The sequence below is a fragment of the Micropterus salmoides genome, unplaced genomic scaffold (assembly GCF_014851395.1).
Source record: "Micropterus salmoides isolate LMB-PRFRI ecotype aquatic unplaced genomic scaffold, ASM1485139v1 Ms_hic_scaffold_4, whole genome shotgun sequence".
NCBI classification, from domain to species: domain Eukaryota; kingdom Metazoa; phylum Chordata; class Actinopteri; order Centrarchiformes; family Centrarchidae; genus Micropterus; species Micropterus salmoides.
In genome coordinates this window covers 22,997,580-23,012,347 of record NW_024043372.1, presented here as the reverse complement: position 1 = coordinate 23,012,347, position 14,768 = coordinate 22,997,580, and positions in this window count along the sequence as shown.

Sequence of the window (14,768 nt, the reverse complement as noted above, 5' to 3'; positions counted from 1 at the left end):
CAGGTTGATTGATTTTTAACAATGTGACGTGTGTTTTGTGGCACTTAGCCCTGAGTGTGTTTCAATGTGACATTAGTATCTAGTTCTTGTGTGAGTTGTGTTTACTTTCAATACAGGATAATTAAGTCTAATTAAAGTGGCTATAATCAATATTTTTATAGTAACAATGAATCAATGACAATGTGAAAACAATGTCAAAGGAGTCGCTATTGATGAACCTGAGGAGAATTGTCTGCAGCTGCCCTCACTTTATGGAACGCTTTTGCTTGACTATCACTGCTTGTTTTCGGCAGCAGCAGGCAGCTGTTTTCAGTGAAAAAAACGTCTAAAAACCCACTTTGCACTACCTGCTCAGCACTAAACAGCAGACAGACACAGTGGCAAAATGTTTCCCTCAGGAGTTGGTAGAGACCAAAAACAGAGCTAAAAGACAGTGAATATTGGACTTTTTGGACATTTATCTATAGGACATTTATCAGGTGGCTAGAAACAAGACTCCAAATGAATGATCATGTTGCCGCATGATTGATAAAATTGCCATGTCAACTTAAAAGGTAATACGCCAGCGTTGTCTTTTGGCTACAATTATTGCAGTGTCTATAGTAAATCCAACAATGGATTGAGTGCATTGAAAAACAACCTGCGCTAGGCAAACAATCTGCTGCATTCTTGTTCATTTTATTTATTATCATATTTACACTGGTAATGTGCATAAATCATAAGAATTATGTGTTTGAATAGACATGAGAAAGTAAAAGGCATGCATCTGTGTGAGTATCATAATTTGTATTTAAATACAGTATAGATATGTGGGAGTAGGGGAGTGGATTAAAGCTGCAGCTGAGTTAAGGATTTGTGGGTGCCTTTAAGCAGTACAGTTGGGGTACTGCAGTGGTTTTCTGCTTATTCTCAATGCACGTGATGATGGATGCACGTTTCTGCAGAGATTACAATGCCCAAAGAGCTGCGCTTCTCCATCCCTCCATCCCTGACTCCCTCTACAGCCCCCCCTTCTTCCGCTAAAAATTTACACAGCTTATTATATTAAATAGCACACAATTATCTATATTTCCTCTAGGTTATAACTCTGTCCTCATTCAGTCCTTGTTTTTTGATTGTATGTTAAAATCTTCAAAAAATAGTTAATAATTTAATGCACTAGTTTTCCCCAGTTTTACAGTGTAATGTTCTACTCTCATCGTCTGCATATGCACTTATTGATAACTGCAGATGCACACACACACTTCCTCTGTCTCTCTTATTTCGCATATCTCATGGTGTTTGCATCATTCAAAGTCTGAATGTGTTCCTCCTCCCATGACACATTGAAAATCCCACATCAATTACAGCTCTCAAGCATATTCTCATCCCTTCCCTCCTGCATCCCACCTGAGTCTCTCCCTTCTCTCTCTTGCTCTCTCTCTCTGTGCTGCCACCCCTCTCTTTGCTGCAGTGTGGAATTTTCCAAGCACAGCCAGCGCTGCATTGCCGGGACTCGGAGTGATGGTGTAAAGTAAGATCAGGTGGAAGGAGGAAGGCCGAATGCTACTTAACACACACCACACAAACAAATCTGAGCCGTTATGATGAAGAACCTGCCACCTCATCTCCCTCCACAAATTCAGTGGAAAAATACCAGACAGACAAAAAGACAGGTGGATAACAATATATGGTACAGTCTTCTGTTCATTTACTAATTTATACAGATTATGAATCAGAACCAAATGGCTGTATTAGCATTGCTGTTAGCATTATATACATATTAGCATGAGCATACACATACACAAATTAATAGACTTAAAAAATATAAAAATATATATACATACAGTAGAACCATGACCTGCCTGGAATAGCTTTTTTAAAACACAGATTTAGCACTATTAAGGGAATGAATGAAGGAATGAATGGATGAATGAATGATTGAGGAGTCTACCTGTAGTGCATTTGGGGCATTTACTCAAATATTTGTCCATTTCACTTGCAGCAATCACAGCCAATTGCATTATTCTATCACAACTGAAATATTGAGAGAGAAATAATTTCCAGTAACTGTAGTTTTTCTGTTATTAGTCTCTGAAGGCCAGTATAAAAAAGACAAGGCTCTCTGCCCCAAACCCCTCTTGCCTGTCTTCTTCAGTGAATGTGACCATGTACAGATTATGGTAATACCATTAAAAATACAGCATCACTAGAGTGCAACTATGTGCGTTAATTCTCAGCAGTACATAGATTGGTTGTGAAGGACGAATGGCTCCCAGCAGTTAATCTGACAAACCGTCATGCCACAGTCACACACTGCAGCATTTTTGGTGTGAATGTGGAGGAGGTGATTGGAAATGTGTTAATGACATTCTGCGATTATGACGACTGCCGCGATAAAGGGCTTTTATGGTAATGTGGTAATGGCTGCAACCGAGGTCATTTAGTGGGTAAATGACTAGGACAGGCTTTTGCTGCAGTCTGTTGGGACAGCTCAAGAATGATGACGTTGTAAATGGTGGTAAGGGAGTGAGAAAGTGAAGACGTGTGTGTGCGCTACTACCTCACCCCACAGATCATTCCCCTGCGTCACCAGTGATGTGTAGGACATGACAACATTTAACCTACTACTGTTCAGGGCCCCCCATTTAACCTCAACTGTGACATACTGTGTACGTACAGTACACACAGATACATACAGCATACACACACACTCACACACTCAGTTTGATTGTGTACAGCTGAATTATCACTACAAATAAAACTTTTCTTTGTATAGGTAACTGGATTACACTAATGTACACCTAAGGAAGGTTAAAATAAAAGGCAAAAGGCTGGACTTGATAGAAGATCTTCACAGTAATCAACAGACAGTTCATTCTGGAAAATTTCATTTTGATGCTGGTTTCATCCTACTTGCTGATTTCTTTTACTTATTTTAGAAAAAGGAAAATGTAGGACTCATGATGTACTTGTTAAGGTGGATGGATGTGTTTGCAGTAAGTGCACTTTGTGAGTTATGCAACTTAAAGCAGAGTAAGTGGTTCAGTGGACGCAGAGTAATATAAAACTCAAACAGAATTGAATTCGGAATGTTAGCATAATTACTTGGCACCCAGCTCAGCTTCTGAATGTACCAGGGAATGGGATTAGAGAAGTTGGCCAACACATGCAAGGAACACTGGCAACAGGTTGACAAAATATTAATTAAACAAGTTTGACATGTATGAGATCTCTCCAGGGTAACAAACACCAACCAGTATGGACGTGTGTGTGAGAAGGCTCAACCACTCCTCTCTGAATCATCCTATTAATGTGTTGCTCTCTTTCTGTCACTTTCAGGCGCCAAAGGAAACTAGACCCAGTGGGCCTTTGTGATGGGGAGTGGGGGTTGGGTGGATTATGGGAATCCCAAGGGGGTCTGGAGTAGGGCACTGTCACATATGCCACTCATCTGTCCTTATACGTGTAAACAAAGGGCACAGTCAAAACAAACCGTACCAAAAGGAAGAGGAGAAAGGCCTATAAAGGTTAGGTAATCAGTTTAAAACTATTAGGTAAACATTTACACGGAACAGACACTCTCTTAAACCTCAACCTATCAGCTTCTATGACTTCCTCTAACCTGCTCTATAGGAATGTCTCTGAACCTCTGGCCTATGTACTGTAGTTTCAGCCTGTCTAACTTAATTTGTCCCATGGAATAATCCCAGGGTTGCATAACCCTGACCTCAAAGCCCACCATCACAACTACCAGCAGTAAATCCCAGAGATCAAGAAAGGGTTTGGACAAAAGGAGGACAGAAAAACAATGGCAGGATGAAATAGAAGGGGCAGTGGATGTGAAGCTGTTTGACTGGCAGGCAGCAAAGGGCATTTGGCCATCTCCTCTGAGAACACAGACTGGGTGAGAACACTGTGGCAGCAGACTGAGGGCACTGCCAGAAAAAAGAGTGGCTTACGCTGTAAAAACAAATGTCAACACAACCCCCTGAATGAACGCTGTGTCCATTTGCCTTGTGCTGTCAGGTACACAACGTGGCAGGGCTTAATAAACAAGTCAAGTGAAGAGTTAATTTTACCAGCAGGTGCTGCTCTGGTATGAGATAATAAATCAAGCAAATGGAATGGTCAGGAGATTTTCTAACCTAATCCGTATTTCCCACCTATTCCTTCTCGCTTCAAAAATAAAAAAGAAGAGCTGGGAACTAGGGCAGGCCTCCCTAGGTGAAAGGTAAAGTATCTGCAAAAGTTAGATAGAAAAAACAAAAAGGTAGGTAGGTCTTGCGATATGGAGGGAGGGATGGTGGAAGTAACCTTCAGAGATTAAGCTAAAAACAGCCCAGCCTTTCAGTATGAGAGAAATAAAGGCAAATTACAGCCTATGCCAGAGGATAAGAGGACACATATTACTCCTAACTAGAACAGCTTAAATATAGGCAGAGAGGACGGGTGAGTTCAGACAGAATCCTTAAGTACACAGTGTACTCTATGTGCTTACTCGTCAAACTCACAGTGTTCACCGGAGCAACCGTGTGAGCAGACTTGTGCACTCAAAATAGTGTAAGTACGGAAGAATACGAAGAAGCAAGAAATGTCTGTTGCAGAATAATATACACAAGGATATTATACAATGTCCGCAAGGATATTACGCTGATCATCAAGGCAATAAATTGAAGTAAGTTTTAGATTTGTAAAACTAATATACGAAACAGCCAGTGGGCCACCTTATAGCTGTATGTTCTCACAGTATAAGCACGCTCATACAGAAATGCTTTTCAGCTTATCAAACATCTAAAATACTGTCCCCAACACCTCTCTGATGTCGGAATAGGAGGAGCTGCATCTGACAATATCTGTAACTTTCCAAAACTGACAACTGACTGAAAATGTGTACTGTTATTCGCATTTTTAAATGATTATCGGATCTCGCCTCTTTCTATTTCAATCGGCCTTCAAGTGTGGGCGTTTGGCTATGAACTATATGTTTTGCCTTTTGACGTGGTATTGACTCCATCACCTCTTTCCAATCTGTACCTCTGTCCCTCTTCCTCCTTCATTCTCTCCATGCCACACCTGCCTCCAAAGAGCTCAGACTCACTAAAGCTGATGATACACGGGACAACATTTTGAGCAATGTTGCTGGGCAATGTTGCTGGTGGCAAGTCCGACTATGTTTTGAACAGATAGCAGCGGCGCGTGGTGGGTGGCTGATTGGAGGAAGGGGATTACGGTAGTAATCTTTACTCATTACCATTGGCAATATTGCCCAGCACCATTGCTCTAAAAGTTACTCTGTGTATAATCAGCTTAAGACCCAAAGAGAACTATTCCTTACATAAGAGTCAGATACCCTGTCACCAGCCAAAGTCAACACCCAGCTTCTCCTCTCTTCAGACTTTACACTGTCGACATGACCTCACCTTTTGCTTACATAAGATTGAGGGGAAACGGATCTGTCTCCATGGTACAGCTGCAACTCCCAGCAAACGCACTGAGGGAGACCACTGATTTTTTTTAGACTTACAGCCTCGAGAAATAAGAATAAAGACAGAGCTCTTGCAGTGGATGAGTAATAGTTATTCTTTCTACAGTGGAGGGTGAGAGATTCTATGAATGGGATAATTATGTGTAAGATATGTAAGTCTGTCTAACGCTGACATGCTTGAAGATAATGATTACGAACTGGGTTAGTCTTTAAAAAATAGCTATAATAGTAAACCTATTGTGCTTCAGTGGCATGCACAGACAAGAGCTTTTTAAGAGTCCATCACATTATACACCTGTGAACTACAGTGGGTTTGAATTCAGCCTGGTACCCCTGTCACATGTCATCTTCCTCCTCCTCTTCACTGTGAGCTTTTTAACAAATGTAGGTGTGCTCAAGAACCTGTTCCCAAAGGAGAGATGTTTTCCCTCATTATGTAAAACTGATTTCTTATGTGCTGGCATATTCTTCAAGGGACACCACAGTGAGTGTATCGAAATCGAAAACATATCAAATGAAAGGGAACGTAAAATGTATTAATTCTGTATTAAGTAAGGCAATTCATCCATTAGACAGACATTTTTATTTTCTTAACTCTGCCTGGGGTGTGCAGGTAAGATCGTGTTTCTCTGGCATGTTATTCAGACTACACATGCTCATGCAATAATTTGTGAAAATTACACATTTGTTTCCATTCAGTTTACATCAGACAAATGAAATAATTAACTCCTTCCAGTGCAATCTGATCTCTACATTTTTTTATTATAAGGAGCTGAATATTATCACACTCATTAAAGGTCCAGTGTGTAATATTCAGGAGGATCTATTGACAGAAATGCAATTTAATATACATAACTATATTTTCAGTGGTGTATAAAGACCTTACATAACCTTAATGAGCCATTTCTATCTACACATACCGCGGGTCCTCTTACATGGACATCGTAATGCTGCGCCCCCATGTTTCTATAGAAGCCCAAACTGCGCTACAGAGTATGTTTCATCACTACGTTGAATATGTTCAAAAAAGAACGAGTAACGTTAGTCGTAGTAGTCGACTGGTTTATTAGAAGTAAGAAAAGAAGAGAAATTTGGATAAATGGAGGCCCACACATATTATTTAGCACAAGAGCTGACAGAGCCCACCATAGCTTCTCATGCGGTCGCCAGTTGTTATGTTTAAACTACTCAAAGATGAGTCAAAATGGCTCCCTGACACATTTCTGACACATCGCCGACGTCTGCCAGATATCTCGCATGCCAAATATTTTCAGGAGTCGGCTGACTCGACATCCATATCCAGCCAATGAGAGCAGTCAGCTACTTTTCACTGCAAAACTCTTTTTACTCCCCTCCAGCTCTCTGTAGTTCAGACAATACTTGCTACCTGCGTGTGCTAATCCATTCTTTCACCCAGATTCTTTGTCTTTATAATTTCTATCTTTATAATAACAAACAACAGCTTCCCGTTTCACATTTCACGTGTGTTTTCTTGACAAAACGTAGTTTGGAGACCTGCATTGGGTGACACAGCCGCTGTCAGCTCGTGTAGTGTGTGACCCTCTGTCACGTAGTGTGAACGCCACAACGACTTCAAGACTCCCGTCACAAGACGGCAAGTTGTGTAGTGTGAACGGCACGGCCATCGGCCAAAGCTGAAAGTCGTGTAGTCTGCACAAGCAGTTGAACACACACTGAAGTCGAAAGAACGACTTTACAACTCGGGATATAGGACCATCCAAGGAGCACATGCACCTTGAATAACTGGTTGCAATTCGCAACCCTCACCATTAGAAGCCACTAAGACTTACACACTGAACCTTTAAGAGCAGGAGGGGAGAGTAATTTTTTCAGATTGTAAAAACATTATTTGCCTTCAACACTGTGGCACAAGACATATGTGCACTGCAGACATCTGAGAAATGCTCATTTTGCATGTCTGGATTCGTATAACTATATAAATATATTTTATACGGATTTTTATGAATCAATTAAACAAATGTTGGAGCTAATTTACCAGTTTAAACTATTAATTTAAACATGTAGCATGTTGCTTCTAGCTGTCCATGTGAGATAAGTAGCTCCAAATGTGTCTGTGCTTTTTGGACTGGTACAGTAGCCGTAGTGCTGCAGGCGTTACATGATATTGTGTGTCTGTGTGTCAGGGCTCCTTAGGGCCTGAGCGCTTCACTTATTCATCTCTTCACCCTGTATTCTGAGATGCAGGGATGTGGTAACCTAAGACTAGGCAACCGCTGACGCGTGACAGCTCAATGGATCCAGTACAGGCTATTTAACACTGCAGAGGACCTTACACAATCAATATGCCCGTGTACTACTATACGCGTGTGTCTGTCAGTGAGAGACCCATAGAATGAGTTCATAGAAGTAACAATACCGACCCAACAGACTGTTTTTGAGGCTCCCAAGAGGAACGGTAAGAATAGAGTAAAATTACCTCATCTCACACTGACGTCAGCGATGTTCCAACACGTGCGACAGACAAGAGGAACTCAAGGGTGTGACAGTAATCTTGATAATTGGGGCATTGCTGCTAACAATTAGTGATCTTAGCAGAGGATACTAATTTCAAAGAAGGATGGCTCAAGGACTAGTCCACAGTCAAAATGTTAATAGAAACTATTGAAGTAATTTTTTAAGCTGGAGTTACAACATAGAAGCATAAAATCTAACAATGATTGCAGGGGAGAGAGAATTAATGAATTATTTGAACCAGATTACTCTAAAATAAATTGCTGTTTCATTAAACCGTGGAATACTGTCTACTGCAGCAATGTAGTCCGTTTTTGGCAAATTTGGCCAAGTCTGATCTGCGTAAACAGTGGGCATTGCCGGTCAATAAATGACATTGGACCATAAACACACACTGGGGAGGAAGATGATTGGTAGGCTTGCAAAGATGTGGTTGCTTCACATGGTGTTTATAAAACCTCATAGCTGCTGAGCTGACAGTCCTAACACACTTAATGTCACCTGGCGAAGACGAAGCCAAACGCTGCCAGTGACTCCCTGCGGGCCACCGGTGTTTAACACATGACACCCCTGTCTCTGCGAATCTCTGAAACATCAGCGCTAAAGTCTCACTGGGCTTTGGCTGGACCAGGTCCCCTATCATCAGAGGACTTACAGGGATCATCAACCGTTTCTCTATGTTCTGTTAAACGATACGCAGCACTGTGAGGGATTTGAAGATCATTTTCTTTTTGCTGGAGTCAGTGCTGAGTAAGACTGTTTCTCCGACTGTCTCACAACGAAGTCAGCTCCCTCGTTGTGTGCCCGAGTAACAGGAAACAGCTACAACCGGAACATGCTGATCCAGGGATCACAGCAACAGTAACCCCCGACACATCACAACAACACCTCATGCCAGCACTCTTTTAAGGTTCATTCCCATGCTATAAATAAAGAGTCCCCGACACACTGGTCAATGGGAATTCTTACCCTATAAAAGGCCTAATACTGCAAGTCCTTCTCAGTCTCTACCACTGTGGCATTTGTCTCACTGCATCGCATTACCCTGCTGTCCATCAACAACTGGAACAAGAGGGGCCAGCCTGATAAATGCTTGCTACCAAAGGACATCTCTGTATTTGTACAGTTATGTTTCTAAGTGCATGACAGATGCTGACAGTCGATCACTTGCCAGAGTTTGCTGGCTAACATTCAAGAGAAGGTTCAGACCAAATGTCCTGGCATCTTCCAAGATTTCCAGAGGTGTTTTAGCATACTGCTATGCATTCTGCAGGCTGTGGATTGTACATTATATTCCTAAAAGGAATCCTTGTCTAGATCAGAAAATGCAAAAAACACACCTTCTACAAACAAGACAAAAGTGCCCCATTCCTTTTGTTTAAGTGTTGATTAAGAATATTAACCTGAAGTTCAGCTAATGCAATAGCCAGATAACACAAAAATGGGTGTGATATTTATATCACTTTCTGTTTCATGTTGAGGGGGCAACAGGAGAATAGGAGCTACAGCAGAACTTAACTACACCTTTCACTTCATTGTTTCATGCTGACAGAAAACACTTGAGCTTGTCTGAAATTGCAATGATGAATGGGCTGAACTTCCTGCTATCCCACAATCCACATCAATTACATACTAGAAAATGTTGGCCCTATTTCCAGATACAGGTCTAATGCTGAAATAATGGAAAGAACTGCACTCTAGAGAAAGCAAAATGAAACGGGATTGTTTTTACCCTTTTTACCTGAAAGGAAGTTTTGCATACAGACAACAGGTTTTCTTTTTCATTTTGGCTGTCTGGGATGAGTGGAAAATAACAGATATGAATGGTTGGAAGAACACCAAGATCTCCCACACCCTTGCATGCTCCACTGCCTTCTTATCGACCAGATATATGAGAAAGAAGTCTTCTAACAACCTCAAGGACCTGGCATTTCCTGAAGTGCTTTTGGCTTGTAAATTAAAACAAATGTACCTGTTCCACTGTTGACATGTCCGACAAGATTTGACAAATCAAGAAATAGTGTACGATTAGGTAAGAATAGGTAGGTAATAAGAATGGACCAAGAAAATGGTAATATAATAAGTGGTCATGGTTATCTCCAGCAAGTTTGGAAATTTAGATAAACACATACTCCTAGCCTGGATAGGTAACCCTATTAGTCAGCCATTCAGAGTTACTTTCTTTTGTTCAATGCTGAGATAATACAGAGACTGTAATTGTGATATCATGACACAGAAGCGGATTGTAAACTTTCTGGGACAAGCACGACTGGAACAGGTACAGAGGCCTCATTCTTTCCTGGCATCAGGGAATCAGCCTGGTCTTTGTGTATTTGGCACCAGGCTTGTAACTAGACCACAGCCTGCATTTGGTGACAGCACATTTAAAAGTATGCGTCTCTGGTTCTTTTTGCAAACCTGTCTCTCACGTTCCCTCGACGTGAGTTACTCTGGGGCGCCAGTTGTCCTGTTTCCTTCCCAACTTAACTGGCCATGTGAATTCGTTAGGCCAATACTCTAAAGGCTACAAAAGTGCAATCTGAGGTCTCAAAAGAGGAAGTGTACTTGGGAGTGGGTCTGGGTAAATACAGGAAGTGATTTTGAGCATCTGTGCTGCGAAACATGTTCATCCTGTTCTCTGCCTGCAATGCTGACGTACAAACTCAACATAACTGCTGAGTCCACGACATCTGAGTCTTCCCGTGGACACTGGACAAACAGAAAAGGGCTGAAACAAAGATACATGACAGGTCTCTTGCACGGCATGGATTGGTTTTCTTGTCGCATTGGGAAAGGTACAGGTGCAATTGAAAACATTAACAATCGACTGCATTCAATTTAGGTTTTCCAGTTGCAGAGCCCTGGTGTTTTGCATGCCAGCTCATTGCCACTGCTTACTGAGACACTTATAAGGAGCTGAGCCATTGTTAACATAAAGTTGCACCTGTGCTTTATACTACAACGTGTCAAAATGTCTCCTGTGACAAAGGCTAAGGCTGTGTCTGAAATCACTTCATCGTTCACTGCTCCCTATATAATAAACACTCAGTTGACTCTAAAGTGCGATTAAAGTGTGTGTTGACACACACACATTAACACACAAAATTGCAATAAGTCACCTAAAAATGTCTGCCTGACCACAAAGTGTCAAAATGATGTTAAACAGGTGAGTTGTATGTGAATCATCAATCCTGCCACTGTGTCATTAAACTCACAAAGGACTTAAAGGCAACTTTACTGCTAAATCCAGGTGTTAGCAGAGACCAGGTCGCATGACTTTGTCCTCAATGTAACATTCAAATAATGATGGCTTACAATACCACAAAACATGCTTTTTTTCATGTTATGTTGTTAAAAAATGGCATGGTTTTGGATAATTGCCAGACTTTTTCAACCATTGCCTTGTACCATCTCGGTCTGTTGTATAAAACCACATGTTATGAGTTATACTTTGACTTACAACACAAATGTCTTACACAGACAATCCGGTGTGTAAACTTTTTGTCTGCATGTCAGCAAACGTCTGCATATCAGCAAATTACTAACAATGAACGTGATCCGCTTGTCATGATTCAGTCTGCATAAAACTAAAAAACAAAAACATATTTTTATAGCATACTACTTCAACATGTTTGCTGACACATGTTTAATGAATTAGACATTTTTCAAGAAAAAACACATTTGAACACAAAGAAACAAAATCCTGTTTACGAAGGTTCCTAAACTTTTATTCGAAGTAAAGTATATGAATAGACAGAGATAGATCAAATTTAGTGTGTACAAAGTTCAAAATACACAGACACAGCAGCCAGAGCAAGCAGGAAGAGAGTGAGGTCCTGAAAGAACATTTTCACTGAAACTAATGTTTCACTTGTGATATAAGATGTACTGTGAAAGGCGGACAAATGGTATTGTTTCTTTAATGATTTATATTTAGGCTCATGAACCCAAAACAATTGTGGTGTGAAATCATCACTTTGTAAGGAAGTAATGACAGAGAAAACTACTGAGAGAGACTAAAGGGGTAAATAGAGAAAGAGTTAGAGGGTGTAGGAGTGTCAGGTTACTGCTGAGGGGGAATGCAAACATAATGTGAAATATGCGTGAAATGAGGGACGATGGCAAGTTACATAACACAGTTGCTTTGGAGTTACCTTAGATTTTGTATAGCCATTTAGAAATGTGATAGCCTTCACCGGAGATCTGTAAACAGTTATGCACCCAGATTTCACACACATGGGGAGGACCACAGTTATTATGCATTAAAATAAATTTTGAACAACCCAGAAGCAGAAACTGTCCAAACAATAAACAAAAGTCTAGTGGACTTATTATAAGATTCAGAAACATGTTGCTACTTATCCAAAAGGTTTCTTAACTTGCAAGTGGTGGTGAATTCCCAGCCTTTAAAGTTTGTGTTTTTTCACACCCTGACGTCACACAAGAGTCACTGAAGTCACATGGCATGTCGTGTGAGTCTTTGTATCAAACTGTTGGGATGTAGGTGCCTTTAAGCCAACAAGAGGAAGGGACAACAAAGCAAAGGGGCTGCTTGGGCGTGGACAAGGTACAGCAGATGAAATGTAAAATTAAAACAGGTCATCTAATTCGAAGTGTTGTGAGGCAGGACTGTGCAGCCCTGGAAAGTTATCACAGGAGAAATAATTGTTCACAAGGTAAATGGTAAATTAGCACCATGCTACACGACATACATGCTACAAGTTACTTTACCTGCTGTGTGCAAGTGCACCAATATGATTGGCCAAAGCTATCTGTTACATAACATACGTTTATATATTCACCACATTTCCTGGATGAGGATGTACAGCAGCAAAGTAGCCAGTATTGTTGCTCCAACCCCCCCATTCTCCCAGAGCATTGGTCTCATTAAACTGAGGAACTGTGGGTCTGAAATTGGCTTTAGATGGTGAAGGGTTACAAGTCTGTCTCAGTTTGAATAGGAGCAAGCTGGCATGTCTGAGAACTGCTGAGATGAATTTATATTATTTATATTATCTCTATACTGTCTTTTGTAAGTCATTTTTATTTGAACATGGACAAGTACATAGCATGAACGAACCATAGACTGAGAAGTGGACGTAGCCACCGTGACACCACCCATTGGTTTGCAAATTACCATTTTGAAACCTCGAGATTGGCATAATGACCGGTGCCCTTTGGTGTTTTGAAGTGACCATATTTGGACGTCATTACCCCCCCGCTCCTTGCTAGGGTTACATGGGCCTGATATATTTAAAATAGCTCCAGGAACTAAACTCAGGAATTTTTTCTTCAGCACATTTGTGCTTGTGTTACTACGCTACCCTCAAGAACAGAGATGTTCTGTTCCTGTAAATATATTAATTTGTATACTGTGGGCATGAATATCATGAAATATATATTTGCCTTTTAATCCTCAATGTCTATTTTCTGAACAAACATATTCCGATCAGCCATAACTTTATGAACACTGACACGTGAAGTGAATACCAGTGATTATCTCGTTATCATGGCACCTGTCAGTGGGTGGGACATATCAGGCAGCAAGTGAACATTTTGTCCTCAAAGTTGATGTGTTGGAAGCAGGAAAAAATGGCACGCATAAGGATCTGAGTGACTTTGACGAGGGCCAAAATGTGATGGCTAGACAACTGGGTCAAAGCATCTCCAAAACTACAGCTGTAGTGGGGTGTTCCTGGTCTGTGGTGGTCAGTAGCTATCAAAAGTGGTTCAAGGAAGGAAAAGCAGTGAACCGGCGACAGAGTCATGGGTGGCAAAGGCCAGTGTTGTCCAATCCAACAGACATGCCACTGTAGGTCAAATTGGTGAAAAAGTTAAAGCTAGTTCTGATAGAAAGGCGTCACAACACACAGGCCATCACAGTTTGTTGCATACTGGGCTCCGTAGCTGCAGACTGGTCAGGGTGCCCATGCTGACTGCTGTCCACTGCCAAAAGAGCTTACAATGGGCACATGAGCATCAGAACTAGACAACAGAGCAATGGAAGAAGGTGGGCTGATCTGATGAATCAGGTTTTCTTTTACATGACAACGATGGGAACACATGGCACCATGATGCATTATGGGAAGAGGGCAGTGTGATGCTTTAGGCAATGTTCTACCATGGTTCCAGCCATTCATGTGGATGTTCCTTTGATTTACACCCATTCATGGAAACGGGATTCCCTGATGGAAGTGACCTCTTTCAGCAGAATAATGCGCCCTGTCACAAAGCAAAAAAAAGTTCAGGAATGGTTTGAGGAACACAACAACGAATTCAAGCTGTTGACTTGGCCTCCAAATTCCACAAATCTCAATCCAAATGAGCTTCTGTGGGATGTGGTGGAAAAACCAAGTCTGATCCATGGAGGCCCCACCTCACAGGACTTAAAAGATCTGCGGCTAACATCTTAGTGCCTGATACCACAGCACACCTTCAGAGGTCTAGTGGAGTCCATGGCTCCACAGGTCAGGGCTGATTGGAGTAGTTAACCCAGCTGTTCTGAGATGAATGATTTAGTGGACAACATCGCCCCCTGGTGAAAATCTATGTGAACTTGTTTCCTTTTGGTTGTGAGCACTCAGTAGATGATGCACTGTATATCCATGCTTGGTATGCAACTAATGAATTGTAGTCAACCTTTATACACTGTACACAGAACCAGTGAACTATAAACCCAAGTATTTGACAGAGGAGGCAAGTAAATTAGGGTTTATTTAAATACATGCATGAGGTACTGTTACATTACTACTGCGTTACTATTTTCTGCTTCATACTTACTGAACCACGTTATTTTACAATTTCTGTA